This window comes from Miscanthus floridulus, chromosome 1 (genome assembly GCF_019320115.1).
Source record: "Miscanthus floridulus cultivar M001 chromosome 1, ASM1932011v1, whole genome shotgun sequence".
NCBI classification, from domain to species: Eukaryota; Viridiplantae; Streptophyta; class Magnoliopsida; order Poales; family Poaceae; genus Miscanthus; species Miscanthus floridulus.
Window position 1 is genome coordinate 80,563,056 of NC_089580.1, and position 7,305 is coordinate 80,570,360.

Genomic DNA, 7,305 nt, shown 5'->3' on the forward strand with positions numbered 1-7,305 from the left:
CTACAAAACAAACACTTGCACATTCATTAGTCCAATTGGGTTGTGTTAGTCATCAAACACCAAAATCCAAAGTAAATGGGCCTAGGGTCCATTTTCCTTACACATACTAAGTTGTAACTAAGTATTAACTCACGTTGTAAGTTGTAGTTGTGTTTTTTTGAGGCAATGTAAATAATTTTTTAACTACAAACTACACTAATTTGTAACGGAGTATTAACCAAATAAAGGACACAATTTCAAATTTTATTTTACTTTTTTAATAAAAAATATTTTTTTGTCAATAAATAGCCATTAAGGATATCGTTCCATTCGACATATTTTTCCAATAATAATCTTCAAACGGTTTGTGAATCAGACTTGCAGTTTAAGAGATATTTCATTTTTGAAATTCTGAATCATGAAAACGTTCCGTGCATGCACGTGTCAGAGATGTGTCACGTGGCTTGGTGGAGAGTGAGATTCATTTAAGTAACTAAAAAAGTGATAGTTGCAACTTTATTACGAGTCAAAGCATAATTCAAGAATAGCCAGAGTTGCAAACTGGTTTTTTTTAGAGAGAGTAGCTGCAATTGTTTTTGGTTTCAGTGGGGACACGTGACAACAGAATTAAGAGAAAAAAAAACAAATCAAAAGGCATGCTGAGAAGGTGGGAAAGGAGAGATGTGCACAACGACAGTTCTCCCTGTACTTAGGCTATCCGCACACATCCACTTCTATTTCCATCTCTAAAAAGAAATATTCTATCCTAGTCATCGAGATTCTCTACTCTATATCTATTTCTCCCGCACCCTTGTTATCTCTATCCCATACTCTATACCCACTATTCCATATTTTATTTCCCTCACTCCCCTTTCTCTCTCTCACCTACTCTCTCTCTCTCTCTCTCTCGCTACAGTATATAGCGTGTGTGCTGTCGGTACGCTGGAATTGGCGCAGCGCTGTGCGGCCGCTACGCTTGCGGGCGATTTACAGGCGCGTGCGTGCTGCAGTTGCGCTTGCAGGTCTGTGGTGCGGACAGCCTTAGGTCGAAGTGTTTGGCCTTTACTTTAGAGCACGCGCTCACGCTTCGTTAACCTATCACGTGGTAAAGGGAGAGTACAAGAGAGAATTGTAAACAGGGAAACCACACAAAGATTCTAACTATGTCAAAGTCCTCTATGGATTCAATAATTAGGAAATGGAGAACCAAAAAGAAACAAAATTGTAGCATGATTGAGGCTCAATTCCTTCTCAAAAGAATAGTACACTAACAAACATATCTTACTCGTTCCCTCAACTGTTCAACCGGAAAACTCTTATATTAGTTATAACTAACTAATCTTATAGTCGATGTCAACATGATAGTGATTTGTTTATTTTGTTGTGTTCCACTGCTATGGTGGTAGTGGTGGGTCCAATCACCTTTACATAAGAAAGTCGTGGTCCAACCACCTCTACTTTCTCGAATGATAAAGGTGTTGGATCATATCACCTTTATCTTATAGGATACATGATACTATTAGTGTCAACCACCTTTGCTCGCAAAAAAAAAAAAGATCCAACCACATTTATTTTGTAGAATATCGTACTGTTCGTTTGGCTTATAAGTCGTATTTTTTCAGCCAACGAACAATAGTTTTCTCTCACAATAAATCAGCCAACAGTATTTTCAGCCATGGCTTATCAGCCAAATGAACAGGACATATATTTTTAGCAGGATCTACTCAGGCCCGGCCCATGGGGGAGGGCAGGCAGTGCGACGACCAGGGGCCCATGGCACTAGGGGCCCATGAGTATACGTATATGTAGTACATGTATTTGGCTCCATACGGTCACGTCCAGTTCAGTCTGCGGCTCTGTGCGGCAACCCTTTCCTATTCGCGACTCCGCGTCAAAGCATGCGTGCTGTTGCGCCGCGGCGGCTGTTTCGGCGTTCCTAAATTCTGAAATCCCGATTTCCGTAATCTGGAATCCCGTGATCCCAACAGGCACCCACTAACCCAGCTGCGCTGTAGTCCCTTCATCCCTGTCCCCTACTCTCAGTGGTAAGTGATTATGGTTTCAGTTCATCAGTATTTATTGTTTGTTCGATCTGAAAACTTCAGTTTCTTTTTTACCTTGCAATCCAATACATACAGGCATCAAGCGATAGTGCAGCGAATTGTTGATCTATTAGTTTAATTATTTAATTCATCAAGGAACTTATGGACATGCCACAGGCAGCAGGCTGCCCATAATTTGTTTTAAATTTTAAGTCATTTCATGTTACTGTGATTTCACCGTTCTTTAAGCTTCTTTGATGTATTGTCGTTTTTTAACGAACTATATTTTGCGAGTTAACTCTTATTACCCGTAGTACTATATAGTTCAATCTCGTGATATTAAAATATTAGATTGCCTGGACTTCATTGTCTTGCTTGCCCAAAGGCCTAGAAATTGTTGGGACGGCCCTGGATCTACTGTATTTTGTTTGAGCACACTCTCAATTTCGAACGCATAATAATACATATATTTTGTAGTGAGCTGAGGGGTGTGTATCAATCTTTATGATTAGCCACCAATGTTATTATGAACCGTAAGTATTCCAACATATTAACCCAGACAAGCCCGCATTGACTCCAAGAAGGAGACACCGTCCACGTCAATCAAAATATTGTCTACCGTTGGATCTCGGGTTCGATGGACCAGATCTGCTCAATCGTACCCATGGACCTTCCGGCCAGAACAACCAGCCACATCACCCAATTTTTTCTCCTCCGTCAGATCTTCCATCCAACGGCCCAGATCGCTTGGAGCTGATTTCGCCGGGAGCGGCTTCTCGCGCTTCTCCTTGGCTTCTCCCGTTTCTCCTCTGCTTTCCCGCTTCTCTTCTGAATCCATAGAACCAAATATATACCCTAGCTTCCGCTTCCCCATCCAGCTTGTCGCCCCCTCCTCTTTCTCCTCTTCACGCTCTCTCGCTCTCCCCGACTCTCTCCGACGCGGGCGCAGACAGGGCGGCGGCGCGAGCGGGAGGCGTCGGCGGCGTCCTCCCCCCCCTCCTCCGCACTCCCTCGTCTGCCTCTTACCTCCGTTTCTCCCTCCCCTTCCCCTCTCTCTCTCCCCTTCCCGGTCGACACGGCGGCAGGCGCGAGCGCGGTGGCGGCCGCGGCGCGGCGGCGCCCCCTGTGGGTTCTCGGCCGGCGCGGGTGGTGCCCGGCGGCCCCTTCCCTCTCCCTCATCCTCTGCGCGGGCTCCTCAACGCCTCCTCCCGCCGACGAGCATGTGCTTTGGTCCTCCATGAAACCCTACCTATCTACTTCTTCTGATTTGGTTTTCGTTTTTTGTTTCTCGGTGTTGATTTCAGCTTACTTCCTACTCCTCCATAGGGTTCCTCTACGAGCACCAGATTTGTTGCCTTCCTTCGATGCATGCTTGCTGTGTTGTTGCTGTTATTGCGCCATATTTCGCTTCTGCTGTTTCAGGTATCGGCGGTCCTGAGACTTCTGCCTCTTTGTCCCTGCTTGCTCAACATGGAGAGGAGCTCCTGCATAATATTGGTGAGTCACAAAGCAATAATCTAAAGATGCCTACCAGGCGGTTGACTAACAGAATAATGTGATATTTGTGTTCCGACCAATTTTCTTCGGATTAGATTACAGATACTTCTAATGGCAATGGATATATACTGAAGGGATGTAGAGGATGGATATACACTGAAAGGGTTTATAGATTGTTAAGATAGTTAGTGGAAACTGAGATTGAAATATATGTATGAGGGATAGACAATTGATGATATTGTTATAGCCTGAATAAATTCCAGATTCTAACATGTACACTTTTCCGTTCTTCTTTGGTGATAACAAGTGCCTTTAATAGCAGGATAACTAGGGGAGTCCTCTGGCTGATATATTGCCCTATTATCATGTATATGGTTCTAATTGTACATTTAATGTTCGACTCATTGCCTGCATACCGATGATAGATCCCAGGTTTTTACATGTGCATGTTTCCATTTATTCCTAGCGGCAAGAATCTAGCATGCTCCTCAATTTTGGTTCAATAATACATACTTTACTGTACCTTGTCTAGACATGTGATTTGACTGGTCTGAGTTCTGTGCAGAATTAATTCCATTTTTATTAGTTGGCATTCCTTTATTATAGTGACATTAATCTCACATCCTTTATTTTAAATTTTTGTTTTGCTATAGTAATCGACATCGACATCAAAACATGTATGCTTTGCTGCAGCTTGATTCCAGATATAGTCACTGATGGCCATAGTGTTAAAGGGTGTCCCAGGTATTTTGTTTCCCCCCTTTTTTGGCATTGTCCCTTGACTGATCTTCATCTATGGTTTCTATAGTAATCGACATCAAAACATGTATGCTTTTCTGCAGCTTGATACCGAAGGGAGCACGTCATGTTCCCAATGAAAAATAGAATTCAGAAGATTCGCAATTCAGACTAGAAGCGTACAAGGTACGAGCGATTTTCTTTTCCTCCTATACATACAACTGAGCACTGATGTGTTGGTCTATCCTCTATGTTGCTCCAGTGCTATGTATGAAAGCTATTGTCTCCTAAATGTCTAACCAAATCTATCGAGTCTATTTTTTGTACCAATTAAACTATTAAGGATCCATTTGTAGTGCCTAAAAGGTTACACATTTTGGTCATTTGGATCCTGACAAATTCTAGATGGCCTAAAAGGTTATCTTGGTAATTTCAATTCCTCTGCAAACTTTTTTTTTTTTGGAAAACCTCATTTGCTTGACATTTCCGCAGATCAATTTAGAGTAACCAGCTTTTTCAATCAGATCGTCTTTCACATTAAAGTACATGTGCTTTAAAGAAACCATTTTATTTGTTGCTTAATTATTTTGCTGGTTTAGGCTTATGCTTTCTTCACTAAATCTACGCCTATGACATTAACATGCCTTTTCCACCATAGACTTCAAAGTATCCACTGCAAATTCTCCTTTGGATATGAAGGGGTCAGCTATGGCAAAAGGTTGCTGCTTATGACTATTTTCATGTTGTTACTTGAGGCTAAAATATTTTTTTATCATGTGCATTGAGGCTGTGATATTTATAAATAAGGGTATCTTACACATTAACTAGACAGAGATGCAATGCAAGCTCATTTTGGTTATAAACTGATGGATCATGGATGCTGTGATATTCCTGCTTCCAAACATGAACAACTCCTCATTAGTATGAGATCGATGGAAGGTCTTTGTTTTCGGATCATAATAGCAAAATGCTCATATCTTACCTATTTTCATATAGGTCTGGAGGCGTTGCCCCTGGACTGCAGTGAGGCTTCTTGCTATGTGCCTCAAACTTTTTGAAAGCTGGAAGCCCCACTGTCTAATCAAATCCATTTAAACTATTTTTTCATATCAATTAAACTATTAAGATCCATTTATAGGGCCTACAAGGTTACACATTTTTGGTCAGTTGGAACCTGATGATTTTTGTTTCCTCCCTGTGTTTACATGGTTTCGTGCTGACGATAAGTTTATTACCACATTTACTTTTCTTACTTACTGTGTGACATGTACCATTTTCTTGATTTGCTGATGTCATGTGCTATTGTGCTAATACTTTGCAGAGGGGATCAGAGGTTGACGAGGTTAGATTGGATACACGACGCTGTCCTAAGAATCAGTTCTACAGCGATGACAATGCTGCCGGGCCTCCAGCCCTGCCTCCTGGGGCGCCCTCGATGCACGCAATGCATATGTCCTCACTGTCGGCCTGCAGGTACTTGAAAAAGCTACTCCAATACTCTTGCTGCTGTCTATTGGTGTAATCACAGTGCTCAGATTTCTCAATGTTCAATTGGAAACTACATACATGTCGTATTTTATCCTTATCCCTCGACCTGTACTATTGTGCAATTGGTTTGGAATGGTCTTTATTGCTCGCCAACCCGTACATATAGTATCTCTGGATTATTCTCATGTGCTTAGAGGCCTCATCCTTCAAAATTGTGCTGATTGCAGCTCTCCGAAGATACATGACTTACCTTGCGTTTCCTTTGTTATCTCGTCCTGCTAAAGGTATGACTTCTCTCTGCAGATTATTTTTGGTTGACCTCTTTTGTCTTCAAGGTGTTCCAGCTGCTGAACCAGTACACTGCTAGGTAATACAAGCAGAGCTACTTCGGCTACCTGCCTATGGGCCTTTGCCTGCACTATGCCCAAATAGTGCTTGTTCTAGATACCGATAATGTATAGGTCCATCGTCTCTATCTAAATCTAAAATCTTGTCAGTCAATGCTGTAAAGCAACTTTGGGGGAATATCCCATGTATTTATTACTACCTTTGGTTATCTTGTCTCTAATAAGCCTATTATCGGTTGTTTCAGATGGAGTACAAAACTATGCTAAATAGGAAATGATTCGGCTTTTGATTGGCTGCAGTTGCTAATCATTTTCCCATCCCTAGATGAAACATGTTTTTTTCCTGGTTCATGTTCTCTGTTACTAATCATTAACCGACTGATACGGCGCGCAAGGGCGCGCCCCTTCCACTAGTAGTTATACAATATCACATAGGCTGGCGAGCCAATCAGATCACAAGCCCGGATAGTCGTCTGCTACCCATGTCCATGTGTTTGCCTGCGTCGACGAGAGCGACACTGCTTCACAGGGCCACCAGAGCCAGTTGCATCGATCCTTCACGCATTGACCAGTTTTACTCTATGTATATCCTTTTATAATATGTACACATATTTTATTATTCTAACTTTAAAATCTTTAAACAATAATTCAATTATAATTCTGAACTATATTATAATACAAACTTTATACGGTTAGATTTATTTATTATAATTAAATGTACTATTCTACTGGCACCAGGTGATGACCTTCTAACCGTAACGGATACTGCATCATCACCGTTGGCTAGCAGATGAAACCGACAATAAAAACCTTTTCCACTGTCGGTCAGATTAGGTACAAATATGTCTTCCGTATGTGCGACGGGATACAACACATAGCCCGGCACATGTGCAGCGCCTCGAACACGTCCAAATAGTATTGAGATTTTCTTTGAATCTACATGGAAAACGAATGATTCTACACCCAACAATAACGCGGGTGTGCACACCAAAAAGCCTACACACGCATATATGCGTCCTAAGTAAGGCCATGTTTAGTTACACCCCAAAATATAAAATTTTTTAAGATTTCTCGTCATATCGAATCTTTGGACGCATGCATGAAGCATTAAATATAGATAAAAAATAAAACTAATTACACAGTTTAGAAGAAATCCACGAAACGAATCTTTTAAGGCTAATTAGACTACGATTGGATACTAATCGTCAAATAAC

The 7,305-nt window shown here is 41.5% G+C and overlaps 1 long non-coding RNA gene across 1 annotated transcript; it reads left to right on the top strand.

The window, feature by feature from the left end:
* Positions 1–3,034: 3,034 nt before the first annotated feature.
* LOC136488124 (uncharacterized) lies at positions 3,035–6,335 on the top strand. Its single transcript, XR_010767380.1, has 6 exons — positions 3,035–3,518; positions 4,172–4,262; positions 4,361–4,442; positions 5,578–5,729; positions 5,972–6,028; positions 6,112–6,335. It is a non-coding gene; the product is annotated as an uncharacterized lncRNA (long non-coding RNA).
* The last annotated feature ends 970 nt before the right edge of the window (positions 6,336–7,305 follow it).